At 28.6% G+C, this 13,522-nt stretch overlaps 1 non-coding gene across 1 annotated transcript; it reads right to left on the minus strand.

Annotated features, from left to right (window-relative positions):
- Nucleotides 1–12,825: 12,825 nt before the first annotated feature.
- Nucleotides 12,826–12,898, minus strand: TRNAK-CUU (transfer RNA lysine (anticodon CUU)). The gene has a single exon. It is a non-coding gene; the product is annotated as a tRNA-Lys (tRNA).
- Between the last annotated feature and the right edge of the window lie 624 nt (nucleotides 12,899–13,522).

A 13,522-nucleotide genomic window follows, 5' to 3' on the forward strand; every position in this document is an offset into this window, starting at 1 on the left:
TTCACAAATAAAAATAATTTTGACAACATATTTTTGGACTGATAACAGGTCGACTCCAGGATTCCGATACAAAAATGTAGTCTCCTGACCCGTGTATGTTGGATATTTCTTCCAATAAGAGCTGATCGTGATTTTAACTGAAAAACCTTTTTGACACTGAATTACTTACTATTCAGACAGCAGACTTGCATCAAAAAAGGTTAACGATACCTTCATCCATGTCAAACTGCACTTCATTTTGTTACGGTTTCTTTCTCTTAACCATATCTGAACATGTTCAAAAGTTGCTTCCCAATCAATAACTGGACGATTTAGTCGTTTGTACTTACGTCACGTAGTTTGCTAAGTTGCTCAGAACCGTGGAGGGCGGCAGAATCTGGTAGCTAGTTTTCATGAAACATCTTTGTGTTTGGTTTGGATACGAAGAACACATGAATTATCTTTTAGTCGATATAATTGGGGATATTACGCCTTTGGAATCGTGACATGTAAATCTATAGTTAATCTATAAGTTAATTCTCACACGGATATTTTCAAGACACTAGATTGATTAGAGTTTTAAGTGCTAGCATGGCAGTTGGACGTTTATTGAATACTGTTAAATTAGAAATTAGTATTAATTATAATTATTATAACTTGAAAAAGCACTAATAATACCATATAAAACAGATATACAATTGCTTCTGTACTATAATAAAACATCTTCAGTGTCGAAACAGTTTTGGGTTTCGACACTAAAGTAAATTGAATGTGTTCAAAAAGTTCTTCACAATCAATAGCTGAACAATTTCATTGCTGGTAATTTGCTAGGTATAAATAGAAAATAGCCGTATAATATATATATATATATATATATATATATATATATATATATATATATATATATATATATATATATATATATATATATATATATATATATATATATATATATATATATATATATATATATATATATATATATATATATATATATATATATATATATATATATATATATATATATATATATATATATATATATATATAGTAATCTTATGTGGCACTCATAGACTCGAGCTTATATTTTTTTTCTGTTAGGTTGTCTTAACTAATAGTTTAAATAGTGTTGAATAGTTAGCTAGATGTTAAGTATTTATTTTGAATCATTTTTATTTTTATTGAAATAAAAACTCAGTTATGAAGTAATTATTTCGATGTATTTTTGATACTTTCCAAAAAATTACTGGATAAATTTTAAGGAAAAAAAAGTTGAAGTTGAAAAGCATGTAATGATAGTAATTATTTGTAACTGAGCTTGCCTTTTTCGTGCAATAATTAGGTGATTTAGTGGCCGCAGGATTGATTTTAAATTGTTACTAAAATTCAATGCATAAAGAAGTTTGATAATATCATGGACATGCGTTGAAAATAGTTCAAATTTAAATCAATGTATTTACGTTGGGGGGGGGGGAACGAAACCAGGAGGATGGTTAATATATTGTTTAATACTATTTAAAGTGTTAGGATTTGTAGAGGTGTTGAAGAATTAGAATGTTTAAATATAGTTGTGTTGCTCATTGGACTGGGTTTCCCTTAAAGTTTATATGTCGTACAATTTAAAAATGCTCCCAAGATTGTTGCCAAAAGCAGTATCATAGTATCATATAAAATAGACATACAGTAGCTTTAGTACTGTAATAAAACATCTTATTCAGTGTCGAGACAGCTTTGGGTTTCGACACTGAAGAAGACGCTCAAAATTGAAGATCATTAATATGTTCATAAAGTGCATCACAGTCAATAGTCAAGAATTTCATCTTTAATCTTAATTCTCGTAATTTACTAGGTTGCTTATAGCCGCTTAAGTTTCAGAATCTGGTAGTTAGTTCTCATGCACATATAGGATATGGAATATATTAAATATCTTTTTGTCGACATAATTGTAGAAGCAAACCTTAAGATATTAAAAGTCAATCGTTGGCGAACCACGGCGTCTGATAGGGTCCTTTGGAGGAAGCTTACTGAGATTGCCTAGACCAGTAGTAGGATGTAGTGCATTTGAAGAAAAAGACATGATTAAGATTTGTTTTTAAAATCGCAAAAAATACATCTCTTTTTATCAGTTGATTATAACATGGATGTTTGAAAACTTAAGATTAATTACAACTTAGCTTTCTAATATCATATTGTGGTGCATATTTTAATATGGTAAAATGGAAATTCCCAGAGGCTAAAATGTTATGATTAATTGTTTGCTAATTTTTTTCAGTTACAGCTTCGGTCCTTTTCTACTAGTGGATGAATAATCAATGGCAAAAATATATTAGTTTAAAAGATTTTGGTATTTTTATTGTTAAAAATCATCAATTGTGTAAATTTATCAACAAAGTAGGGGAGAGTGGGGTCAGTTGTAACGGGGTACGATTGTAACAGAGCAAAGATTTCGAGTGTCGGGTTCTAGATTTGGTTCCTAGGTGGCGCACAAGGTGTATTTAATAAATCTACATGTACACCCCTGCTGGTAACCCTTTTTATGTACTTTTGAAAGAGTTACATCACAAAAGATATTTTCACGCTACGTAAGTACTTTTTTTGGTATTAGAATATTATATTGCAACAAAGTAATTTTGTTTAAACAAATAAAAATTATTAACTGAATATGTAAGTGGACACCTTAATTAACATTTCAAAAAAAAAGATTAGTTTTGTTAATTAACTAGCATTGTTTTTAACAAATGAAGCTGAAATGGCGTCTTGGGGACGATTGCAACAGCTGAAAATAAATAATCTTTTGTTTACAAACCATTACTTAACTCTTTAAGAACCACCAATAATTTCCTATATCATTTATATTATGTTGCATGTGCATTTATTTATTTGTCACCTTTCACAGTATAAATTAAAATTTTTAACCCCTTAAAGTTAAAAGTTTAACCCTTTAGGTCTCTGCTCATTATTATTTTTACTCCTAAAATATCACTACTATTTTGATCAATAAAAAAATATATCACAACTATGATAATATGTATAATTAACTATGGTTTAGTTGAATTTATGAACTGTTACAATTAACCCCATAAGTGGGGACAATTGTAACAAGTGCACGACTGTCAAAAATTGTTAATAATTAATATAATAACATTTAAAATAAGGTATTTATTTCTTTCTGGTAGAGGATAGTCTACTTTACTCGTCTGTCAATTAATACTAATAATATATTGGATTTTTTGTTAGTTAAAAATAGTTAAGTAAAAAATGCTACAATTGACCCCACTCTCCCCTACTAGCTGCTACTTTATTAGTCCCTTTTGTCGCAAAACAAGTTTCTTTTTTACTTAACATTTTTCGATGAAAAATATGATTTCTGAATTTATTCCTTGATATCTATGCTTATAGGTTAATTCTAAAACCTTAGCCATCATTCATATTGGTATATTTTATTTTCTTCGATTTAATCATGTTTGACTCTTCCATAGCTATTTATAAAATCTTTGTTTTTTTACAGTAAAAAATGTCATAACGAGGAGTCATATCGCCAGTGAGTCATATGAAGTAAACCTTCAATTAAATGTCCGTTCTTATATTTAATTAAGGCGCAGTCAAATAAATAATAGGGTTTTTATTTCAAGACCCTAAAAACTACAATGGGATGGTTATAAAACAGACTTAAAAAAAACTCCACAAACACAGTAATTCTACAGAATAGCTAAAAACAAATGAAAGCAATTTAACAAACAAGGAAACTTAAGGGGAAGTATGCGTATTTGTTTATGGTACTCCCAAGGTATTTTGTAAAGAAGTTCAACTACAAAACACGTAAAAAAACTACAAACAAATTTAGTCACAAATCATCTTTTAAAATTAACAACAGTAAACGTGCAATCTAATTATTCTCCAGAAGGAAGTAAGAAAAGGGAGGGCACATTTCACAACGGAAAAAACAAATGAGAAATAAGTGATTTTTCTGAACTCAACACTCACTTATATAGAAATAGAGTAATATACTGGAAAGTATAACACTGAACATAGAGAAATAGAGTAATATACTGGAGAGTATAACACTGAACATAGAGAAATTGAGTAATATACTGGAGAGTATAACACTAAACATAGAGAAATAGAGTAATATACTGGAGAGTATAACACTAAACATAGAGAAATAGAGTAATATACTGGAGAGTATAACACTAAACATAGAGAAATAGAGTAATATACTGAAGAGTATAACACTAAACATAGAGAAATAGAGTAATATACTGGATAGTATAACACTAAACATAGAGAAATAGAGTAATATACTGGAGAGTATAACACTAAATATAGAGAAATTGAGTAATATACAAGAGAGTATAACACTAAACATAGAGAAATAGAGTAATATACTGGAGAGTATAACACTAAACATAGAGAAATAGAGTAATGCATTAGAGAATATTACACTAAACATAGTGAAATAGAATATTTAAAAAGTAAAGTATTACACCACAACTAAATAAATCCTGACATTAGAGAGTTAACAATAAGTAATAAAGTTTTAACCTAAACATAAAGAAATAGGGTATTACACGAAGCGTGGAGAAATAGAGTATTACACTAAACATAAGGAAATAGAGTATTTACACGATAAAGCATTACACCAAGCCTAAACAAATAAATTAAAAAATTAAAAAGTTAACATTGAATAATAAAGTGCTACACTAAACATAAAGAAATAGTGTATTGAATGAAACATAGAGAAATAGAGTATCACACGAGATACTGAGAAGTGTAGTATTATACTAAAGATTGAGATATGAGTATTGCATAAAGAAATAGAGTAATATATGAAAAAGTTTTGCCCTGAATAAGTAGAGAAATAGAGTAATACACAAGAAAGTATTACACGAAACACAAAAATATCGAGCATTACACTAAACATAAAGTAATACAATATTTGCACAATTGAGTATTACCCTAACCTAGATAAATAAATATTACATTAGACAGTTTTACCCTAAAGATAAAAAAAGAGAGAGAATTACACTAAACGTAGTTAGCTAAACATCTCAAAATTTTCTCATTTTCTTTACGCAAAGTATTATAGACAAATACTAGTTTTGAAAATTCCTAAAATTGTAGTTTTTTTAAAACCTCGTTCAACCTCTTTGTGAAAGGGATCAATATAAATGCAATTATTGTAATTATAACTAAGCAGTAGGCAGATATACTAGATTAACGAGACCTAAAAAAATTAAAATTTTGTTGAAAGTTATTAAAAATAAATTCAAATTTTATTACAATAGATAAAATGTTAATGTAGTTTCAGAAGATATTAAGAGGAGAATTTCAGAAGATATTAAGATTAAAAAAGGTAAAAGCCTATATACAAAATATTAAGTCTCCCGAAAAACTTTTAAATACGATGAAAAACAAGCGACAAGGTGATTTATTTTTCTTAAAATTGGAACTGCATCATTCTGGTTGATCAATTCAGAATCAAATCCCTTTTAGAATATATTTAGATAAGAAAGCTCAGCTTAAACGAACATAATTAGAGAAAAATGCATCGTACATTAAAAATGAATTCTAATTAAATATATACGGAAACATACTATATAGGTATTTCAAAATCAAAACTGAGTATTTTAATTAAGTTCTGGCTAATGAAGATTACCTGCACAGGTTATCTAAATAAAATAACCCTACTTTTTAAGGGATTAATTATCATTTTGTCCCTACCTTCTTAGGGATTTATACCTTAAATAAGAATTTAATGATTATTATTCAATCAATTGATAAGAACTTACTTATATTAGGCTAACGCATGTGGCAGTGATCTTATCAGAACCGAATCTTTTTAATAAAATGTACTTCTCGATGGGCATTTTTTAATGCAAGTTTCAGAAAAACTACTAAGAAAGAATTTTGAAATTGGACACCACCTAAAAAAATTTACAACATGGATTTTTATTTAGTTATTATCTGAATACCAAGTAGAAAGAATCACGAACAATCAATGAATTGGTATTAATTTACACTCCGAAATCTTACAGAAAACTGAAAGATATGTAGTGTAACAATTATTATATATAATTTATTATTTGATGTCCATTCTTATAACTTTGCATTAGATTAATAAAAACACATTTTCTTAAGCTCAATTTATCGGAAAATAAATAAATAAATGAGAAATTTATCTATACCTAGTATCATTCAGTAATGCAATTGTAGCTAACACATGATAGTTAAAATTTTCCAATACTAAGCAATTTTTCAAATAAATTTGCTCTTCAGTGCATAATCATTTTTAATTACTATTGACTTAACATTATTTAGAGTTTTCCCAACACGTTTTAAAACATATGTTATAAACAAAATTAAGTAAGTGGTTTCAGACAACTTTCTGAGTACTAATTTTGCGCAGTCATTCCCACATGCCATTTGCTTTGATTTTACTTATGCTTACCTGACATAGAGAAACAAAGGTAAATGATAATTGGGTATAATATGAAAAAACACAACTACTTCCACTTAGTAGGAATAACATTTACCATGACGCAATGCTAAATTCTATGCCACTATCCACATAAATGCCACTATCCACATAAATCAATTATTAATCAAAAATCGAATATCAATTACTTTTCTTCACAATGCAATAAAATCTGGCGAGCAGCTATTTAAACGATCAAACACTTCGTTTGTTCTATAGTATACCCAATTAAGGAACACACAATAGACTCACAGTGAAACTCATTTTTGATTAAATAGAGCTGTAAGCTAGGTATCATCACTGGTGTTATATTTTAAGAAATTAAGGAAAATTCAAATCGTCTGCAATTTGTATCTAACAATGCCTATTGCTAATCCTATGAGAAAAATTCGTATTGTGCACATGTCTCTCGAATTAACTCATTAAAAATTTAAGCGATTTGTAGGATTTGAAGCTAAAATTCCCTCTTGAATCGGATATCTAAATTTAAGGACATCGTTTACGAACGGTTATGGAGTTATCAGAGAAGCACACGGACGCAGAAACTCTTTGTTATTATAGCTTTTTATATAGATACAATCCTAATGGTATTTGCAATATTTTTGAGCAGTCTTTTCCTTATGTTACTCGAAGTCATTTGAGATCTGTAAGGTTACATATTGAACGGCCTAATGATTTACCTAAACTTTTGAACATCTTTATATCATTTTTTAAAAATAAAAAAACTGATAAAATGAAGAAGAGAGCGACAGAGAGACCCGGCTGCCAGTTTTAATCAGAAACGATTCAACCGTCAATTCGAATTCATTTTCTTTAAATTTTACATTAAACTGTAATCTATATATATAGTGTTGTGCTTTGATTTGCTTGAAAACTTCAATAATACGTAATTGTGCTATTTAAAAAAACTCTTGAGTTAATAATTAGTTAATAAGTAAAACTAAAAATACACATTTAAATTATCTTAAAAATCATCACTATTATACTATAGAGATTATGAATTTTAAGCAACATGAATCTGAATTGCAATATTAAAATGAATTTGAAGCACTATGATAATATTGGTCTGTTTTCATATTGAAGCAATATAAGAAATAGACTAGATTATTATATCTAGTTATTCCGCCAAAAGCTGGGGTAAAAAAATTTAATTTTAAGATAAAAACCTTTAATTACCTATTGAGCAGCTCCGAACTCCATAAACAATTCGAAATTAAAATACGGTAAGAAGTACAAGCACCATAAATGCCAATATTTTATAATGTAAAATCTATTTTTACGAAAAAACTTTACGGAACGAAAAATTTTATATACCGTAATTTTCACAGTAATATTTACCGTGAAATCATTGAATCACTGTAGTTAAATAAATATAACTGTAGTAATTTTCGCAGTAATATTTACTGTAAAATCATTGAATCACTATAGTTAAATAAATATTACTGTAAAAATTACGGTATAAAATTTTAGTATGAAAATGGATTTCATGGATGCTGTACTCAGGATGCTAGTACTTTTTACCATACTTTTATCTGGAATCTTTTACAGTGTAGATTTTATCTTATCTCTTTTCCAATAATTTCTATTTTAAAAATATGCTTCAGGAAAAAGTTTCTAAACTTAATGGAGATCCTATTGGTACAAAAAAAAGCAATGGAGTTCCTGAAATTTTTAAAGTGTTCCGCTTAAATTTTCTAATAGCTTCACAATGAAAGCTTGCAACAATACTTTCTCTACTTAAAATATATTTTCAATCAAACATATAGTAACACTCAAAGGGCTATACATTATTATTTGTTGACATTGAAGTAAAATGCTATCATTCATCTTTCATATACTGCGTCTTACAATGAGCATTTGCCCTTGAAAATTTTCTAAATTGAAATAATTCTATTCTGAAGTATTAAAAGAATTCTGCGAAAGAACAGCTTTGAAACTAGATTAAAAGACAGAGACCTTTTTTTTATTATTATTATTATTATTTATTTTTTTATTCTTCCTTTTCATCAACAACCTTGATCTCCAAAACTAAAGCAATCACACAGGTGATACAACTGCAACTAATTACTGTCAAGAATTCTTCCAACACTAAAAAGAAAATTTCTTACCAAAAAAGATTTCTTCTTGGCGATTGTATGTATTCTGGCGAATTTCAACTCGATTAAAAAGTTACTAAGTGAATAGAAGTAGACAAAATAATGGGATATATTAGGTAAAGTGACGTACTCCAAACAACTTCTGGAAAGCTGATTTCAAAATATTAGTTTTTTTTTTCTTTTTTTCTTTCATTTTTTCAATTCCACGAAATTTCTGGCCAAGGTCGAGGTCTAAGGGTATAACGTAAAGAGAAGTTGTAATTTACGTTTCTGGTTTTCCCAGAGACGGCACCATAAAAATTTCTCTCTGCAAAAAAATAAAGTAAGAGGGGTCCTGTCTAATTCTACTCATTAGAGTGAGTTAATAGTACTAGACAATGCGGTAATAACAATGTGTAATTTTCTCCAAGCCATGTGGCTGCATGTATGTAATGTAAATTACCATATCTATCACGTATTTCGTTATATGTTTATAATTTAAATGAAATAAAATGAAATGTTTTACGCGTATGTTAATCACTGACAAAAGCAACATCGCAAAGAAATTTCAAGGTTAAATTTCCAAATAAACCTCAAGTTAAATTTTTACGCAACTAAAATGACCGAAGATTAAAATGAGCTATTGCTTGAAGATTGTAATAAATATTCTTTTATTACCCAATGAAATGTAAAAACTTTGTCAAATAAAATTAAATAAAAAAATACTTCCAAGAACTCAGAATCTTGATGCATTGATTATTTTTGATTTTATTAGGTATTTATTATTTTATCAATGTGATTTTTTTCTATAATATTTTTGCAATTATTTATTATTGCAAGTGCGGTGCAAGCAAAAATGCAGTCAACTTATTATTGCACAAACCATTCCTGCTGCTAAGGAGAAAATTTCTACAAATTCACTGTAAAAAAAATTCCAAATCAAATTACGGCAATAAGTACCGGCACTCAGGGGGCCGGTACTTTCTTTCTTTCTTCCACCTCTCTTCTTTTTTACCGTAAAATCCATTTTCGCCGGAGCATTTTATGGAACGAAAAATGATATTAAATAAAGATTACTGTAAGAATTACGGAATAATATTTAACGGTTAAAATGGATTTTACGGATAATGCACCCAAAGTGCCGGAACTTATTACCGTATTATTAATCTGGAATAATTTACAGAGTACGTTTTGAATCAAGAAACAGAAAAAAAACTAGCAAGATCTTCAATTTTTGTCTAATCTGATATGCGTCACATAATAAATTACTTAATTAGAAACTTTAGTATTTTTTTTATCAGGAATGGCAAGTTTTTGACACTATGATCCACTGAAAAAAAGTTTGATTTTTTTCCTCTCTCTCAAAACCCTATCGTCACAAATTATCTTAAAATTATCCAAAAATCTCTTAAAATGCCCAAAATTCTCTTAAACAGTCTAAAAATCTTATATCCAACAAAGTTTCATTTGAAGTCAAGAACCATAAAAATATTGAAAAACTAGCCATTAACTACAATTCAAAATAAACAGCTAATTAGCTAAACAATTATTAAATGAGAGTTTATGTCTTTTAAAATATATTTAATAAAAAGTGATTGAATAATAAATAGTTGGTTTTGACCTTTCTATCTTCAAATGTCTTAAGCTACAGATTGCAATGCAGCTTTATGTGAGCAATTCTAAAAAGTTGAAAAAATGGCAGGATCAATAACAGGAAGCTAAAATGTAAATTTTAATAGGGAATCGAGCCTTCGAAATATATGAAAGAAAGAAATTGAAAAGTTTGTTTCAATTATTCAAAATTATTATATGAGTTTCAAGTAAAAAGTATTATAGATATTTAACTTACATCAGGTGTTTTATGCAATTGCATACTTTAAAATATATAATTATAATTTTGAAAATGAAACAAATTTTGGGATTTCGGTTGATAGTGAAATTAAAGTTCATTAGAAAATACACTTTTTTTTAATTTATCAATAAAAGCATAGTGATTGTTACATTTGAAGTTATAAGTGATTTAATTATTTTCAGGATTTTAGATTTCAAACACTTTAAGCGAATTTAAAGCACTTTCGGGCTCATTAGAAGAATTAAAATCAGTTTCGGGCAATTTTGGATAGTTTTGAAATTGGTATGAACTGTTAGATCTCAGTAGATATTGAACTCATATTCGAAATTAAAGGTCAATAAAAAATACAGTTAGATGTTTTTTTTTTAATTTATCAATAAGAGCACATTAATTACATTTGAAGTTATAAGTGCTTTAATTGTTTTTATAACTATAGGTTTTTGTCACTTTTGAAGAATGCACTCTGCTGTGCATGCGTTCTCCTCCAAGCATTTCAATTACCATTAAAAAAATCTAACTTCCTGTGCAATACCAACACTGTTGATGAGTTTCTAGAACTGAAGTACAAGTTTTGCTTTCGCTGTCTGCTCTATAAAAATTAGTTTGACAGTACTAAAACAGCGTGAACCAAATTTTTTAGAATTGAAAATAAATTGGAATTGTTATAATGTATTAAAATTAATTTCCTTGACTTTAAATGACCTAGATATAAAAAATGACTTAACAAAACCACTATGTTTATTTGAATTGTTAATGAGAAATGCTTTTTAATTTAAATCACTTCGCCTTCGAATGGAACTGACACGTAATTGCATTAAATGTAGAGGAAAACCACAAAAATCTCCCATAGTTAGCATGACTGTAAAGGGACTCTAGCCCATGATTCCACAACAGAGTATACAACTGAGGATATTTTACATCAGCGCTGATTTTGTGCTAGCCGGGTGTGGATTTTGTATCGACCAACCATCACTGGGATTCGAACCCGGTTCACCTAATTAGGAGGCTAGTGCTTTATCTCCTGAGACATCACGACTCAAACTCTATCTATTTATTTTTATAACCGCCGTTGAACAGCTGACCCAATTTTGAGTTTACGACTACTGATGTTCAACTCCATATCCTTGTAATTTTGAACCCAATTCAGAAGACCATGGAACTCCTCGATCAAACATAGGGAGAAATTTGCCTTCGTTAAGGACTTTTTGATGAAACTAACCCGCATTTGCGTTACATGAAGAGGAAAACCATGAAAATCTCTCACGAGTAGCCTGACGGCAAGGGGACTCTAACCCATGATCCGTCTACCACTGAGGATATTTCACGCCAGTACTGTGATCGGAGTAAGCCAGATGCGGAATTCATATCGACCAGCCATCGTTGGGGTTCGAACCCGGTTCACTTCATTGAAAGTCGAACGCTCTATCCCCTGAGCCATCTGGGCTCAAACTCTATCTATTCAAGTCAACGGAATCACTTGTTCCATTCAATATCAACCTCTATCAATGGATTTATTAAAACCTAAGCTCATGCACGTCGGTATCAAATTCTGATCAATAAATAATCACTGATTAAAATTCAAGTCATTGATTGTAATCATATTTTAATCATTACCATTCTATTAAAAGTATTTAACTGTTGCAGGATCCAGTGAAGTGATTAACAATGCGAAAGTCGCACGCTTCAAATGTACCAATCAGCCAATCAGAAATGAGAACGTTATTAAATCAGTAATTATTCTTACTTTAATGAACCTTATCAAATACGAGCTATAAATCTCCTTATAACGTAAAAACTGAATAATCTAACATTTTTCATTGTTGTTGGTGCATTTTTACTAGCCGAAATATCGCATGGTAGGATCCAGCTTTCCACATTAATTTCGGTAAATTTTTTGTTGCCATCATGATAAAATTAATATAAGTCATCAGGGTATTGTTTTCCTAGGAAATATTTTTGTATCCCAAATTTAAAGATATTTACCGACAATATTTAGTTTTCGTATTCTACTCTAGTGCTATTACATTTTCGATTTTGGTTGTTTTCTAAATTAAGAGCTTAAATCTAAAAGAGTCGTTTCCTATAATGTTATTTTATGATATTACCTTAATGCGCTATATTTTCAGATAAACTTACATAAAACAGCGTCTAAATTTATTTATTAGCCGTTTTAAAATTATTATTTTTGGTGTAAGTTACACAATACTTTACCTAATATCAAATATATTAAGATATGTAGCATTATAAATTATATATAGTTAAAGAGATGATTAACAGATTCGACCAGCACGAATTGTATTTAATATATCAATCTGTATTTAACAAAAATTTTATTCTCAAAAATTTAATTTTTTTTTTCTTTTTTTTTTCCAAATAAGGATAAAAACTTCTATTCTTAAAGAACACCTAACTGAAGGGCAAATAATGAAAGAGCAAAAAAATAGCGCCCAACGTGGGGCTCGAACCCACGACCCCGAGATTAAGAGTCTCGTGCTCTACCGACTGAGCTAGCCGGGCGATGTCAGAGGAAAGGTATTTAAAATTAAAAACTAAACTTGTCTGGAATGTATGTATATATATATATATTTTTTTTTCATATTTATTTATATTAAAAATGTCAATTCAATTTTATAAAACAAATATATTAAATTAACAAACTAAATTTCCAGCATTTTTTTTTGTTTTCCATTCTAATTAATTTAATCATTAAGTCTAAATTTTCTTTTTCTTTCTAACATTTGTAGCAACAAAGAAAACATTTTGTAGATACGATGAAAGCAAACCTTTGTCTAGAAGTTACTTCATCCATTAATGTCTTTTAATAATTCTAGGGAATTCTAGTTGCGTGCAGAGGTGTGTGTATGCCTGGAACTAGCTCTTCAATTCGATGCTTCTTAATTGAGTGGAATTGGACTGAAAGACAATTTAATTTAATAAGACTAATTAATAGATTAAATTTAATTCTTAAAAGCATTAAAGCTATGAATATTTATATAAACTTACTAATAGTAAAACTTACTAATACTTAAATATAAACGGAAATTATTCTACAATGAAAAAAAATTTTAAAAATTTAAATTTTCAACAAAATATCCTTAGTTTTTATCTTACAAATATATATTTGAATTCTAAATACCACAG

The sequence above is a fragment of the Parasteatoda tepidariorum genome, chromosome 2 (genome assembly GCF_982258835.1).
Source record: "Parasteatoda tepidariorum strain Cologne lab strain chromosome 2, Ptep-v5.0, whole genome shotgun sequence".
NCBI classification, from domain to species: domain Eukaryota; kingdom Metazoa; phylum Arthropoda; class Arachnida; order Araneae; family Theridiidae; genus Parasteatoda; species Parasteatoda tepidariorum.